The sequence below is a fragment of the Protopterus annectens genome, chromosome 13.part0 (genome assembly GCF_019279795.1).
Source record: "Protopterus annectens isolate FY-2018-M chromosome 13.part0, PAN1.0, whole genome shotgun sequence".
NCBI classification, from domain to species: domain Eukaryota; kingdom Metazoa; phylum Chordata; order Ceratodontiformes; family Protopteridae; genus Protopterus; species Protopterus annectens.
In genome coordinates this window covers 881,013,398-881,030,589 of record NC_056747.1, presented here as the reverse complement: position 1 = coordinate 881,030,589, position 17,192 = coordinate 881,013,398, and the positions used below count along the sequence as shown (strand labels likewise).

General features: G+C 44.7%; 1 protein-coding gene across 19 annotated transcripts in view; it reads right to left on the bottom strand.

Annotated features, from left to right (window-relative positions):
• The window catches only part of MSI2 (musashi RNA binding protein 2), a 2,403,248-nt gene that overhangs the window by 1,629,144 nt on the left and 756,912 nt on the right, over positions 1-17,192 (bottom strand). The window lies entirely within an intron of this gene.

Below are 17,192 nucleotides of genomic sequence, written 5' to 3'. Positions count from 1 at the left end.
ATATCAAAAACTGTTGACATATGGAACTGACAGTTTAATGCCCTCATGGTTAAAGTGGCCGAGGTGTACACCTTTTTCCCCCACCTTTCTAAAGCTCTGGAATCTCTCTCTGAAGGTAACAGGTTTTTAGCAGTAGAGGCCTTAATTCCCTTGGGACCCTGTGAAATTGTTTCTGGGTCAGCAGTATGGCTTTTATATAGGAACTGGTGAGAATCAGGAACCCGGTAATACCTGTCTGGTTTGACAGGAGCTGGAGGCAAAGAATCTGGATTAAGGCTGGCTTCTGTGTACACATCATCCAATATATCTAAAACAGGAGGGATAGCCAGAGGCCTATGCTGGGGGAGCAGAAGAAATTCCCTGAACCTTTTCTTGGAATCTGAGTAATCTTGGCCTTCCCAGTGAAAGTGTTCCCTCAGTGTATGCAGGGTTTCCCCAAAAGAGAAGTCCTCAGGAGGGGAGACCGAGGGAATAGACTCCTCTGCATCAGAGTCTTTGAATGGAAAATAGGCATAATCCTGGTCCTCAGATAGTTCTGAGGTAAGAAAAGCTTGATCTGAGGAAGGGTAGTCTTCCTCTAGTCTGGGCCTTTTGTCAGAGGGGGGTTGAGAACCCCTGATAAGAGTAATCAAATCCTCAGCCACTTTAAGCATCTGTTTTTTAGGCATGGTGCCTTGATAGGGGGTCTGAGGAACCCGTTTTTTGGTTTTCATGGCTGCTTTAGATTTAGTGAAGGCTTTAATAGAGAAGGAGGAAGGCCTGAAGACCCCTTGAGAAATGGCAGGCCTGTCTAAATTCTGAGTTTTTCAGCCAGGAGTGGCGTCGGAGCCTGTAGTAGGAATGGGGGCCGAGGAGCCTGCGACCTCTGGTACTGAAGACACCGGTAATGCATTGTCATCGGTACTCAGGGGCTGCGTAGGCACCTCGCTGAGTACCGGAGAACTGGTAGTAGGCCTTAGCGTGGTTTCAGTAGGTGGCGTGGACCTCGTATGTCGGTCCTTATCTTTGCGTTTTTTGCTCAAAACTGGAGTCGGAGTATCCGACGACATAATATAATTAAATTTTTTGCCAAAAAAGTGAAGGGCGAACTCCGCCCGACGCTTAATAGTGCGCTTATTGAATCTAGCACAAAAACGGCAGGTCGAGACGTCGTGGTCTGGGCCTAAGCAAGGTATACAGAAAGAGTGGAAATCCTTATGCGGTATTTGCTTCCCACATGAAATGCAATTATTAACTTTGTCTGACATCAGTCTGAGGCAAGAAAAGTTTCCCCAACGGGGTACTTAGCTTTCAAGAAGACTTTGGCTGAAATACTTTCGTAAATCTCAGGAGCTGGCCGACCGGCACTTGCGAACTGCTTCTGCTTCGGGCACCGCGCGGCAAGAAAGACTGAAGAAAATGGCATCGGCTGCCTCTTTTATACCCCTGCCGCACTGACGTCAGGGAAGAAGTGACGACAACTGCCGCTGGACCTAGACTTCGGAATTCGGCCGACAGAGGACCCGCCTGACGGCAGGATAATCCATCTGTTATGGCTGCAGCTGTATGCACGATGAACATCCGATAGTGCATGTAGCCTGCTTTGAAGCATAGGTATCTTCTGCAAGATTCCCTTATTGGTATGTGCAGGTAGGCTTCCTTTAAATCCAGTGCTGCCAACCACGCATCTTTGCCTAGAATAGGAAGCAGATGATGAAGACTTAGCATCTTGAGTTTTGGGATTACCAAAAATGAGTTTAGGACAGACAGGTTCAGGCTAGGATGCCAGGAATTGTCTTTTCAGGGTACCAGGAAAAGTCTTGAGTAGAAACCTTGCCCACATACTTCTTCTGGGACAGGTTGAATAGCCATGTTGCTTAAAAGAGAGAGAACTTGCTTTTGAGCCTCTGCCCACTGATTTGGGGGTAGTTCTGGCCAACTGTTTGGGGATGGTAAGGAGTGGAAGTGGAATCTGTATCCTTGAGAAACTATATTTAAAACCCATTTGTCCTGGGTAATGAGTTCCCAATTTTTTGCATGCAGGGCAATCTTTCCCCCTAAAGGAACAGTCAGTTGAACAGGGCTTAGAAGGTTTACAGTTAAGTCATTGAGACAGTTTACCATAGGGGGGAGTCTTACTACTCCCTGCTTTGGAAGTGGGAGCCCCCCACTGCTTAGGAATGTGAGTATCTTGGGACTGAAGCCTGGGTGTTCTGCTGGTTCTGGGTTTGGACAGAGAAGGCCTGGAAGAGGCAGGAAAGGACCATTTCTTAGAGGTCCAATGCCTACTAAATCTGGGAGGCTGTACTTGCATGAAATCTTTAACAGTTTCATAAATTCAGCTTTTTCCTCCATCTTTTTAAGTTCTTCTGCTTTGCTGCGGTCTTGGTTTAAGGGTGCATCCAGTAATTTAGCTTTAACATGATCTGGCAAAGATTGCTCCTTAAGCCAAGCATGCCTTCTAAGCACAGACCCAATGACAGCAGCCCTGCAAGATGCCTCTAATGAATCAAGACCACATTGCAAAGTATGTTTTCCAACTTGTTCCGCAGAATGCATTAAATCCTGTAAAGACTGGGAGGAGGAGCGTCACAAAATGCCCTAATGAAGGGGGCATTTTGTGAAGGAGGTTTCTATTGGGAGGGTGAATGATATCCAATCTTTGAAAAGGAGCTTGTCATAAATCTAAATTTAATTTGATCCAAACAGTCTTTCTCTGGGTCTGGCGCTCCCAGGCGAGAATCTACTGGCAGCTTCCTCCCAAAGGCTGATCAGGGAGCTTCTGAAAAGGACTGAAGGCCTGCCCCTACCAGAAGGCTGAGCACGACGCCTCCTATTCCTGGCCTGAAGCCTGCCCATAAGCAGGATATGTCCACCCCCCTACCCCTAGACTGGGAGAGCATAAGCAGGATATACTGCACCTGCAAGGCCACCTTCTACTAAACTTCGGTGGCTTGCCTGTCAAAGCCTTCTTTTACCATTTTCTTTCTTAGCTTTGTTCCACATGCAAACATTTAAGAAACTGCTTCCACAAAAAATCAAACAACACATCAGACTCTAAAACTGCAAATCCTGTCTTAACATGCCAGGCTAAATTCATATCCATCAATAGGCCCTTGTGCGAAGACAGAGACTTAAGTAGCAGCCACCCCAGACAGCCTGTAGAGCATCAAAACACACATTAACCACTTGTACCCACACAAATCCACACACTCAAAAAATCCTTAAACACTCTTTACTCAATACCTTCCACACAAGCAACTTGATCAGATTTTAATTGTGATATTTTAGCATGTGAATTTAGCACAATTAACTGACAATTCAACGCTCTCTCAAGCTGGAGCACTTTCTTTCCCCAATTCAACAAAGCCCTATCCAAGATCAATGCCCTTGCCTCTTTTAACCATTGAGGCCTCTTTACACCCACAGGCCCTTGGACTTTAAGCTAGGCCCATGAGAAATAGCTTCTGGGTTGAGAAAATAGCTGGGGCTCGGCACCCTATAATACTTGGTACTTATATATAGGGACACACTATAATACCTATCAGTTCAGTGGTGGGTTCAGTGCAGCCTCTGCCAAACATCTTACCACAGGAGGAATAGGAGGGAATCAGCTGGCTGGGGTGAAAGGAGTGGCAAGGACAATTACAAGCCTTTTCCAAAAATTCCCTAAAATCCTGGCCTTCCCATTTAAATTGCTCCCTCATGGAATGAAAGAGTCTCAAGAAATAGAAATCCTCAGGTAGGATGAGATCCAGGAAGGAATCACATCAGAATCAGAAGAAAGTAGAGATACTCCTGCAAAGATTTGCCTGCTGCTCACTGTTCAAGACTCTGAAACCTCGGTTATCAAATCAAACCCCACCCTACGGTTCCTTATCAGGCCTCTAATAGAACCGGGGCAATCTTCTGCCAAATCTTCTGCCATTTTAATGTCTGCGTTTTTAGGTACATGACCGAAATTCTGGGGAAAAGAAATTCTGGGGCTGGCCTAGGCCTACCTCTGGAGAGTTTGGCGAGAGAAGGTTTGGCAACAGAAGGAGAGGGAAGAGGGAAGAACAGTTACCTGAAAGCCCTCAGCCAGGCCTACCTACCCTGAAGAGAAGGCCCCTCCTGAGAAAGCACATCCTGTAACAGTAAGATTTCTGCCTCCTGGCACGGCTCCACTGAGTTCTTCTAAGGAACCGACGTCGGCGTCCGGGACTGCGGTTCATCAACCCGGTTCATCAACCCTTGTCCCTTGGGCTCTACTTGCAGGCATCCGTCGGGATTTATAATTGCATCGCTTCCCAAACACTTCCCAAACACTAACTAACCACCCTCTAACCTAACCTCCTCTTAATAGTGCGCACATTAAACCAAAGGCAACAAACAGCAACAGGCGGCCTAAACAGGTATACACAAGGTATGGTAATCCCTATATGGTATCTATTTCCCACAAGAAATACAGTTATTCACTTTTTACACATCGGTTAAATACTGAGGCGAGAAAAAAAAAAAAATGCAAACCAAAAAAGTACGCCAACTTTATTGTTTCGAAACTCTGTGTTTTCGGGAAAATATTTATTTCGAACCTGCACACTTCATAAAAACTGCTCTGCTTCTCCACCATGCGGCAAAAGACATGAGAATATGATGTGGTGCATGCGCCGCTCTACCCTGTCACGTGTCAGTCATCAGCGCCTCGCCCCGACGGCGACCTTATACTCTGGTGCGGGGGGCCGGGGCCCCGGACTATACCCAATAGTAAGGACTGCAGCAATGGGGAACGAAGAACATTCTTTATTTTCAGCACAGTCAGGAATCAACATTATTTTCTGTTTAAGCAATCCAATAATATGCTGCTGATACTTTAACATATGAAATTGGCAGTTTAAGGCCTTAATGGCCAAGGTTGCAGTAGTGTATACCTTCTTACCCCATCTATCCAGCACCCTGGAATCTCTATCAGAAGGGGTAGGGATTTTTGGCAGTAGTAGCCTTAATGCCCTTGGGTCCCTGTGAAATAGTCTCCGGATCCGCAGTAGGATTTTTAAAAAGGGACCCTGTAATATCTGTCAGGTTTTCTGGGAGCAGGAGGTAAAGAGTCAGGGGCCAATCTAGATTCTGAAAAAGCATAATCAACAACGTCTAGTACAGGAGGTCTGGCTAAAGGCCTGTGCTGGGGCAGTAATAAGAAATCCCTTTTTAGAATCAGAGAAATCCTGGCTTTCCCTGAGAGTATGCAAGGTTTCATCAAACGAGAAATCCTCTGGGGGAGAAGCAGAGGGAATAGAGTGCTCAGCATCAGAATCCTCATAGGTAGATAACGGTAAATCCTGGTCATCAGAGGAAATAGAAAATTCAGAATCCTGGTCAAAAGTATCATAAGCAAACTCAGTCCTAGGTCTCTTAAAGGGGGAAGGCTGGCTTCCCCTGATTAAAGTAATAAGGTCTTCAGCCATTCTTATCATTTGTTTTTTAGGCATAGAGGCCTGACCATGTGGTCTGGGCATCAGTTTTCTAGGCCTGGTACGAGTTTTAGGCCTTAAAGAAAAAGATGGCGTTGGTTTAATATGGAAGTCAGTAGGCCTGAATATACCCTCAGAAGCCAGTGCTTGCCCAGGGGCTCCAGACCCATTCAAGGTAGAGACATCTGCAGGTTCCACAATTGAAGTATCTCACAGCATACCGGACTCCGAATGGGTCTCCGTAGAGGCCTGCGAATCTGAAGTAGCGGGTATCAGGGGCTGCGAAAGCACCTCACTGAGTACCGGCGAACTGGCGACTGGCTTAGGAGAAGCGTTGGCAGCAGCTTTGGACCTAGGCGGCCTGCCTCTGTCTTTATCTTTGCTTTTTTTGGAATGTCGGTAGTTGGATGGCTCACCGAAGACATATCAGGATAATTGAACCGAGCACCCAAATATTTAGAAGCGAAAATACACCGACGATGGATAGTTCGTGGTTTAAATAAGACACAAAACCGACAGCGAGGTACGTTGTGGTCAGGGCCTAGGCAAGGAATACAGTACGAATGGAACTCTTTATGAGGTGTTTGCTTTCCACAAGTAATGCAATTATTTACTTTTACTGACATCGGTTTAAAGCAAGAAAAAGTTTCCCCAACGGGGTACTTAGCTTTTAGTTGAAGACTTCAGTTCTGAAACTTGAAAATGCAAATTTCAGGAGTCGGCCGACCGGCACTTGAGAACTGCTTCTGCTTCGGGCACCACATGGCAAGAAAGACTGATATAATGGCGCCGGCTGCATGTTTTATACCCCTGACAACCTGACGTCACGGAAGAAGGGACGGCAACCGACATAGGACCCAAGACTTTGTTAATCAGGCCGACTGAGGGCTACTGCAAGCAGACAACCCAAAAGTGATGACTGCAACACTGAAACATGAAGAACATATGCTACCCATTTGGAAATGGTTTGCTTTGAAATGGCCTTGCCCTCTGCCCCTGTAGCAAAGCTAACAGCTGGTCAGATTTTCTGAAAGGTTTAGTCCTGTCAAGTTAGAACCTGAGCTGTCTGTGCATGTCCAAAGAGTGCAGGATCCTTTCCTCTTTATTTTGAGGATTAGGGAAGAAGGTTGGCAAATGGATGGCTTGGTTTAGAGCCACAATGAAGACCACCTTAGCATAAAGGACGGGTTAGTCCTGAGGGAAACCCTGTCAGCATGGAAAATAATGAAGGGTTCCACAGTCATTAGTGCCTGTAACTCAGACACTCTTCTGGCTGCGGTCATGGCTAAAAGCAAGGCATTTTCCATGAAATGCATTTTAACTCTGCTGAAGCCACAGGTTAAAAAGGGGGAAGCGTTAGTTTACCAGTACAAAGTTAAGGTCCCGGGCAGGGGTGGGTGCTCTCCTAGGGAGCCTTAAGTTGTTAGCCCCTCTCAGGAACTGTTTGATGAAAGGGTGAGAGAATAGAGATGGCACGGTATTATAATGAGCTGAAATGGCACAGGCATGAATCTTAATGGAGGAGAAGGATAGGCCTCTGTGGAGTTACTCTGCTAGGTAAGGATTTGAGGTAAGGAGGGCACAGCTGTGTCCTTTCCTAGAGACTGATTCCAAGAACAATATCTTTTCCACTTTTCAGCATAGGATTTTCTAGTACTAGGCCTTCTGGCCTCAAAAATGATGTCCAGCACCTGCTTGCTGAGGGTTGCTGGTGGAGTATTCAGGGGATAAGCCAGACTGCAAGGTTGAGGGGTTGCACCTGTGGATGCAAAATCTGTCCCTCCTGCTGAGAGCGCAGGAAAGGTGTCTGATGAAGGTGCCAGGGTGGCACTGTTGTCAGACTGCGTAAGAGTGGGTACCAGTGCCGGCGTGGCTAGTCTAGGGCAATAAGAATTGCCCTTGGGCTGTCCTGTCTGATCTTCAGTAGTACCTTTGAAAGGAGGGGCAGAGGAGGAAAGACATAAATTGAGAGGTTTTCCCATTTGAAGGATAAGGCATCCACCTTCCAGGCCCTGCTGTGAGGGTTCCTGGTGCAAAATTTGCTCAAGTGGTGGTTCTCGGAGGAGGCAAAGAGGTCCACCTCCGGTGTCCCCCACCTCTGGATTAGAAGGTTGAATGTGTTGGGCTCCAATTTCCACTCCTGTGGGTTCAGGAGATTTCTGCTTAAGTTGTCTGCCAGTGAATTCTGTTTGCCTGGCAGGAATTGAGCTTGTAGATGCACTTGGTTGCTCAAGGCCGTGTTCCACACGGCCATGGCTAACCTACAGAGTGTGTAAGAATGGGTTCCCCCCCGCTTGTTTATGTACCACATAACTGTGGTGTTGATGTTTTTATCAGCGGCTGTCCTGGAAGGATTAGGTGTTTGAAGGCTGTCAGAGAATACTGTACAGCTAACATCTCTTTTTGATTGATGTGCAGACGAATATGCCCTGGGCTTCACTTTTCCCGAATGCATTTGCCTGCCATGTGAGCCCGCCCCCATGCATAGTCTGATGAGTCTGTAGTCAGGATTTGGGCGGAGAGGGGTTGAGTGAAAGGCAGTCCCATGTTGTGGTTGCATGCTTCTGCCCACCAAAGGAACTCTGCCCTTAGACAAGAAATGATAGGAATGACGGTTTTCAGGTCCTGAGAATGTTGGCACCAAAGACTTTTTAAGTACCACTGAAGTTTCCTCATATGCAGCCTTGCATATGGAATTAGCAGAATGCATGAGGCCACGAACCCTAGGACTTACAGTATTTTCTTTGCAGATAACTGGGTTTTGGTGGCCATTTGTTTGAAGTAGTTGTTCAAATAGACCTGTTTTTCTGGAGTGAGAAATGCCATCTGGGAAGTTGTGTTCAAGCTTGCTCCCAGGAATACAATTTTTTGACCGGGCACCAGTTGTGTTTTCTTTTCGTTGATGGTGTACCCCAATGAAGATAGGGGTCTTTTTACAAATGCCAGGTGCTGAAGTAGCAATTCCTGACTGTCCACCTGAAGCAGGCAATCGTCCAAGTATGGGAAAATCTGGAGATTTCTCTGCCTGCAGTATGCAATGCCTGGAGCCAGCACTTTGTGAATACTCTGGGCGCAGTAGATAATCTAAAGGGAAGTGCAGAGAACTGACAGTGCATAGAGCCTGCCCTGAAGCGGAGATATCTCCTGCAAGACTCCCTTATGGGGATGTGCAGATAGGCTTCTTTTAAGTCTAGGGTGACTAACCAGGCATCCTTGGCTAGCATGGGTAGAAGCTGTTGCAGGGTAAGCATTTTGAATTTTGGGACTGCTAGAAAGGTGTTGAGAATTGATAGATCCAGGAATGGGTGCCAAGAGCCCTATTTTCTGGGCACCAGGAACAGTCTGGAGTAGAAACCCTGTCCCCTTTGTTCTACTGGAACAGGTTGGATGGTCCTGATATTGAGCAGGGAATGTACTTGCTTTTTAGCCTCTGCCCACTGGTTTGGAAGAAGGTCTGGAAACCCACTTGGGGTTGGCAGGGAATGGAAGTAGAATCTGTACCCCTGGGATACAATGTTTAGAACCCATCGGTCCTGACTAATGGACATCCAGTTTTTGGCATGAAGGGCAAGTTTTCCTCCTAGGGGTGCAAGTAGATGGGCAGGCCTGGGAAGGATAATTGACAAGTCATTGTGAACTTTTTCCATAAGGGGGTGGCTTGCCACTCCCTGTTTTTGAGGTGGGAGCACTCCATTGTTTAGATCTCTGCATACCCTGAGACTGTAATCTTGGTGGTCTGGTTCCCCTGGGTTTGGGCTGAGAAGGTGTGGAAAGGGCTGGAAAGGACCAGTTTTTAGATGGTCAATGCTTACTGAATCTAGGTGGCTGCACTTGTAAGAATTCTCTAACAGTTTGCATAAATTTAGCTTTTTCTTCCATCTTTTTAAGAAAGTACAGTTTTGTACCTACCATAAATGTAGACAATAAGAGCACTGACGAAAACCAGAAGAAACAAATTAACAAAAATGCACAGACTGGCTGAAGAATGAGTCCTTTTACTTCAAATGAGTTAAAAACAATGCGAACATGAAGTGCAAATATCCAAGTAAAGTAAGCGCTTTCGTTTGGCGGTTGCCAAACTTTTTCAAACAAGTAAAACATCATTTCCTGTTAACTAAATACTCTTATTTAGTGATGTAATACATACATTTCCGATGAACTCTTTAAAGAAACAATGTATCCTAAAAGAATACATTACATCTTGTGGATGAACTAATAATTCCTGTCAAACCACATAATGCATAATCGCTTCTATTAATCATTTACCCAACCATCAAACCATTCATAAAATTTATAAGAATAAAACGCATAAAACCTGAAGTTTTTTGTATATGTGATAAACATAATGAATTTTGTTTAAAAGTTGAATTATGTTGAAATACTAAATTTACTTTCACAAAAAACGTACAACAAACCAGTGCCTAAACAATCTCAACTTACACATACTTCATTGTCAAACCTATTATCAACATATAATGTTGCGTATATTGTTCCACATGTAATGGAAACTACAAAACACTTGTGTCGTGCTCATACCTGTTTGGATTACAATTCTAAAAAATTCAATATGCACAGATGGGAAGCGGACCTACCATTAGACTTGCTAAAACGTATTATTTGAAATAAAGAATGTCAAAACACCCAAGGTGACGGTGTAATAGTTATGTGCTCTATATAATATATGTAATGTTAATTAATATTAATTAATAAAACCTATGTCTAGCGAAACCTAGACCTAGCGTTAATAGATTTTATACGTTTTATTCTTATGAATTTTATGAATGGTTTGAATGTTGGGTAAATGATTAATAGAAGCGATTATGCATTATGTGGTTTAACAGGAGTTATTAGTTCATCCACAAGATGCAATGTTTACTTGGTACATTCTTTTAGGATACATTGTTTCTTTAAAGAGTTCATCGGAAATGTATGTATTACATCACTAAATTAGTGTATTTAGTTGACAGGAAATTATGTTTTACTTGTTTGAAAAAGTTTGGCAACCGCCAAACGAAAGCACTTACTTTACCTGGATATTTGCACTTCATATTTGCATTGTTTTTAACTCATTTGAAGTAAAAGGACTCATTCTTCAGCCAGTCTGTGCATTTTTGTTAATTTGTTTCTACCATAAATGTAGATGTTCGAGTGTCTTCACTGCTGCAGTCATTACACTTGGGTTATCCTGCCGTCAGGCGGTCCCGCAGTCGGCCAGAGTTCCAAAGTCTTGGTCCGGCGTTGGTTGCTGTCGCTTCTTCCCTGACTTCAGTGCGCCAGGGGTATATTAGATGCAGCCAACGCCATTTTCTTCAGTTTTTCTTGCCCCAGATGTCAGGTGCCCCCAAATAGGAAGGCGATACATAATGGTAGTAAAACATGCAAAAAAGGTAAACAACAAAACCTTCAGTTACCAGCAAATACACCACATAGGTAGTATAGGTTGAAAGTTATAGATAAGTCCCAGCTAAGAAAGAGGGGATGGCGGGTGGGTAACCTGGACTGCAGCAGTGAAGACACTCGAACATCTACATTTATGGTAGGTACAAAACTGTACTATGTTCATCGTGTTTCACTGCTGCAGTCATTACACTTGGGTTGAATCCCAAAGCTGAGTCAGGGTGGCTGGTTCTATAGAGGATTAGGAGTGGCTATGAGGCACTGCAGTGGCAAAGCCAGCTCTGGATCTAGAATAAAGAGGCAAGTGATAATGCTTGGTAAAGGTGTGCACTGAACTCCAAGTTGCAGCCTCCAAGATATCTTTGGTGGGTACTCCTCTAAGGTAGACAGTTAAAGTGGCTGTTGCCCTGGTGGAATGTGGTCTAATGTTAGTAGGAACAGGTTTTCCATGCTGTGTGTAGCAGAACCGAATACAGTGTCCTATCCACTTAGAAATGGTCTGCTATGAAATAGCCTCTCCCTGTGATCCTGCAGCATATGCTACAAACAATTGCTCAGTTTTTCTGAAAGCTTTTGTTTTGTCCAAACAGAAACGTAATTGCCTGTGTATGTCCAAACAATGCAGAAACCTCTCCCCTTTATTCTGGGGATTTGGATAAAAAGTTGGCAAATGAATAGTTTGGTTAAGAGCCACACTGGATACCACCTTAGGCATAAATGAAGGATTTGTTCTTAAAGAAACCTGTCTTGGTGAAAAATGATAAAAGGCTCCACTGCCATTAGTGCCTGTAACTCTGAGACTCTTCTTGCTGAAGTTATTGCCAGAAGCAGAACAGTTTTCCATGATATACATTTTAGTTCTGCTGAATTGGCTTGCTCAAAAGGTGGTAAGGTTAGTTTTTCTAAGACAAAATTGAGGTCCCAAGTTGGTGCTGGTGCTCTCCGGGGTGGTCTTATGTTTTCAGCCCCTCTGAGGTATTGTTTTAGCAATGGATGAGAGAAAATAGGTGGATCTGTGTTGTAATGAGCCGAGATGGCAGAAGCGTGGATCTTAATGGATGAGAAGGATAGTCCTTTGTCCAGCATCTCAGTCAAGTATTGAAGTATATGAGGAATATTTGGGACAAGAGGGTCAAAGCTTTGAGCCTGGTTCCAGGCACAGAATCTCTTCCACTTTTCTGAATACGATTTCCTGGTGTTAGACCTCCTGGCCTCCAAAATGACATCCATAACAGCTTTAGAGAGTGGTGTTGTCTGTCTGACTAATGATAGAGAGTGGTGTTGTCTGTCTGACTAATGATAGAGAGTGGTATTGTCTGTCTGACTAATGATAGAGAGTGGTGTTGTCTGTCTGACTAATGAATCTGCCATGCAGCCAGGTTTAAAGTTTTGAGCTGACTGTGCAAGATCTGATTGCCTTATTGAGTCAGAAGGTGTGGAGTTTGAGGATCCATGGTGGACCTTGAGCTAAGTTCTTTAAGATTGGGTACCAGTGCTGGCGTGGCCAGTCTGGGGCAATCAGGATCATCTGTGGTTTCTCTTGTCTGGCTTTTAGTAGCACTTTTGAAAGGAGAGGCAGTGGTGGGAAGGCATAAACTTTTAGGCTTTTCCAGCTGAATGAGAGAGCCTCCATTTTCCATGCTTGTGTGTGATAGGTCCTTGTGCAGTACTTTTGTAGTTGGAAATTATTTGGGGTGGCAAAAAGATCTATGTCTGGGCACCCCCACTTCTGCGTTATCATGCTGAATATTTGTGGATTTAATTTCCACTCATGAGGATCCATGGTGTTTCTGCTTAAGTCGTCTGCCAGTGTATTTTTCTCTCCTGGCAGGAATTGTGCTTGCAGATGAACTTGATAGGTTAGAGCTGTGTTTCACAAGGTCATGGCTTGTCTGCATAGGGGAAATGAATGAGTGCCCCCTTGCTTGTTTATGTACCACATAACTGTGGTGTTGTCTGTCTTTAGTAAAAGTTGTCCTGGATGCAGAAAATCCTTGAAAGCTGTTAGGGCATTTTGTACAGCCAACATCTTTTTTTGATTGATGTGAAGATGCATTTGGTCTGCGGTCCACTTGCCCTGAATACATTTTCCTGCCATGTGTGCTCCCCAGGTGTAATCCGAAGCATCTGTTGTTAGTGTCTGCCTGGCTGTGGGTAGAGTAAAAGGCTGTCCCTTGTTGAGGTGACATGCCTGTGGCCCACCATCGAAACTCCTGTTGTAGGCAGGGAATTAGAGGTATTACTGCTTCCAAACTGTGGCAGTGTTGAGTCCAAACACTTTTTAGGTACCACTGTAATTTCCTCATATGCAGTCTGGCATATGGAATTAGAAGTATGCAAGATGCCATGAATCCCAAGGCCTGCAGAATTTTTCTTGCAGGGAGTTGGGTTTTTGTTGCCAACAATTGAAAGTATTGAGTCAGTTGTCCTTGCTTGTCTGGCATGAGATAAGCCATCTGGGCCGTTGTATTTAAGCTGGCACCCAGGAATATTATCTCTTGTGAGGGCACTAGTTTGGATTTCTTTTCATTTACTGTGTACCCTAGGCAAATTAGCAACCTTTTTACAAACGCCAGATGCTTTAGAAGAATCTCCTTGCTCTCTGCTTGAATAAGGCAGTCGTCCAGGTATGGATATATTTGAATTCCTTGTTGTCTGCAAAATGCAATTACTGGTGCCAGGCACTTTGTGAAGACCCTAGGCGCAGTAGATAAGCCAAAGGGCAGTGCAGAGAATTGGTAATGCATTGAGCCAACTATGAATCTGAGGTATCTTCTTCAGTTTTGTCTGATATGGGGCATGCAGGTATGCCTCTTTGGGGCATGCAGGTATGCCTCTTTGAGGTCCAAAGTAACCAGCCAAGCCTTCTTGCCCAGCATGGGGAGAAGCTGCTGTAGTGTCAACATCTCGAATTTCAGAACATCCAGGTAAGTATTTAGAGTGGAAAAGTCTAGTATGGGTCTCCAGGCTTTGTCCTTTCTGGGAACCAAGAAAAGTCTTGAGTAAAATCCTTGTCCCTGTTCCTGTTGTGGCACTTTTTGGATAGCATCCTTGTCCCTGTTCCTGTTGTGGCACTTTTTGGATAGCTCTCATGTCCATGAGGCCTGTAATTTGTTTTTGTGCCTCTGCCCATTGATTTTGTGGCAGGTTTGGCATTATTTTTAGTCTTGGTAGAGTGTGAAAGTGGAACCTGTAACCTTGAGGCACAATGTTCAGAATCCATTTGTCTTGGGTGATTATATGCCAATTTTGTGAAAAAAGTGCTAGTTTTCCCCCTAAGAGAGCTGCCAAAAGGAAGGAGTTTGGCATTTGAAGGGGGAAGTCATTGGGACTGTTTCCTGTAAGGTTGTGACTTGTCTTCACCTCCTTTTGGGGTTGGTGTACCCCACTGTCGTGGTCTGTAAGAGCCTTGGGGCTGAGATCTGCCTCTTGGGCGTCTGTAGCTGCCTCTTTGCGGTCTGTCTGACACTGGAAAGGACCAATTTTTTGAAGGCCAATTTCTACTAAATAGAGGTGGCTGTACCTGTAAGAAATCCTTCACTGTTTGCATAGATTTTGCCTTATCCTCCATTTTCTTTAATACCTCTTCTGCCTTAACACCAAAAAGAAAATCCTGCTGTAAAGGAGCATCCAATAATTTAGCCTTGACATGATCAGGTAAAGCTTGTTCTTTTAACCAAGCATGCCTTCGAATTACAGACCCTGTAACTGCTGCTCTACATGAAGCCTCTAATGAATCAAAACCACATTGCAAAGTACGTTTTCCCACCTGTTCAGTTGCATGCAATAATTCCTGCATTTCCTTATAGTCAGGATGTTCTGAAACTGTACTCATTTTCTGTTTAAGCAGAGACATTAAATATTGTTGGTATTTAAGCATGTGGAATTGGAAATTTAAAGCTCTCACTGCTAAAGTTGCAGAAGTGTAAACTTTCTTCCCCCATCTGTCTAATGCTCTAGAATCCCTGTCAGAGGGAACTGGATTATTAGCCGTGGAAGCCTTTACCCCTTTGGGGCCCTGGGAAATAGTTTCTGGATCAGCAGCAGGGTTTTTATAAAGAAATTTGTGAGAGTCAGGGACTCTGTAATACCTGTCTGGCTTGACTGGAGCAGGTGATAAAGAATCAGGATTTAAACTGGATTCAGAGAACATATCATCCACAATATCCAACACCGGCGGAATAGCCAGGGGTCTGTGCTGAGGTAATAAAAGAAAATCTCTGAGCCTTTTCTTGGATTCTGAATAATCTTGGCCCTCCCAGTGGAAATGCTCCCTCATGGTATGTAAAGTTTCCCCAAAAGAATAATCCTCAGGAGGAGAGGCTGAAGGAATAGATTCTTCAGCATCTGAGTCCTCATAGGGGGCAGAGAGTATCCATGGTCCGAAGAGGAATCAGAAGAGATGGAAACCTGGTCAGAAGAGTCATAGTCTGTATCCTGCCTAGGCCTTTTATCGGTGGGGGGGGGGACCCCTGATCAGAGTAATTAAGTCTTTGGTCATTTTAAGCATTTGTTTTTTAGGCATGGAGGCCTGTCCATGTGAATGCTGTACTTTGCTTCTTTGTCTTTAATGGAGCTTTAGACTTTGCAGTAGTTGTTATGGTAAGCTGTGAAGGTCTGAAAACACCCTCAGAAGCCGACGCCTGCTCAGCGGCTCTGGACCCATCTGAAGGATTAGTTTCTGTAGGGCCAACAACTTGAGTATCCTGAGGCCTAGACATCTCCACGTGGGAGTCGGAGGCGGCCTGTGGCTCTGAGGTTGCAGGTGTCAGGGGCTGTGAAAGCGACTCACTGAAAACCGGCGACTGGCCTAGAAGAGGCTTCATCGTCAGTTTTTGGCCTCGGATGCCTGTCCTTATCCTTGTCTTTGCGTTTTTTGTGTATTCCGGTCGTCGGTTGTTCTGACGGCGTGGTATAATTAAACCTTCGGCCAAAGTAATGGCGAGCAAAATCAAACAGACGTTTAATAGTGCGTTTGTTAAATCTAGCACAAAACCGACAACTAGTGACATTGTGGTCTGAGCCTAGGCATGGAATACAGTAAGAATGAAAATCCTTATGAGGTATTTGCTTCCCACAAAAAATACAATTATTAACTTTTACTGACATCAGTCTGAGACAAGAAAAAGTTTCCCCAATGGGGTACTTAGCTTTATAGAAGACTTTGGTTCTGAAATTCGAATTGAAAATCTCAGAAGTCGGCCGACCGGCACTTGCGAACTGCTTTTGCTTCCGGCAACGCGCGGCAAGAAAGACTGAAGAAAATGGTGTCGGCTGCATCTAATATACCCCTGGCGCACGGACGTCAGGGAAGAAGCGACAGCAACCGACACCAGACCAAGACTTTGGAACTCTGGCCGACTGCGGGACCGCCTGACGGCAGGATAACCCCAAGTATAATGACTGCAGCAGTGAAACACGATGAACATCCTCTTCTGCTTTGGTGCCAAACAGTCCTGATTTAAAGGAGCGTCTAGTAATTTTGATTTGACATGGTATGGCAAGGTTTGTTCCTTCAGCCAAGCATGTCTTCACAGTACAGAACCAGTGACTGCAGCCCTGCAAGATGCTTCTAGGGCATCAAAGCCGCACTGCAAAGTATGCTTACTAACTAGAATGCATTAACTTTTGCATATCTTTATTTTCTGCACAATCTGGAAGTAACACCATTTTTGTTTAATTTGTTCCATAATATGTTGCTGGTACTTCAACATGTGAAACTGGCAATTCAATGCCCTGATGGCAAGAGTTGCAGAGGTATGTACCATCTTACCCCATCTGTCTAAAGCTCTGGAATCCCTGTTTGAAGGAGTAGGGTTTTTGGCTGTAGTAGCCTTAATACCTTTAGGCCCCTGGGAAATGGTCTATGGATCCACAGTAGGGTTCTTAAAGAGACATTTGTGAGAATCAGGTACTCTGTAGTACCGGTCAGGTTTTCTAGGGGCCGGTGGTAAACTGTCTGGAGAAAGACTGGATTCCATGAAGACATCATCTACAACATCCAGGATGGGGGGCTATAGCTAGAGGCCTGTGCTGAGGCAACTCTAAAAATTCTCTGAGTCTCTTCTTGGACTGAGGATAATCCTGGCATTCCCACCGGAAATGCTCTCAAAGTATGCAAGGTTTCACCAAGGGAAAAATCCTCTGGAGGGGTGGCAGAGGGAATGGATTCCTTTGCATCTGAATCCTCAACGGTAGACAAGGGTATGTCCTGGTAATCAGAAGGGTCAGAGTCATCGGACCCCTGGTCTGTAGAATCAGAAAGAAACTCAATTCTTGGTCTCTTAGCAGGAGAAGGCTGGCTTCCCCTAATTAGGGTGATAAGGTCTTCAGCCATTCTAAGCATTTGTTTTTGAGGCATGGGAA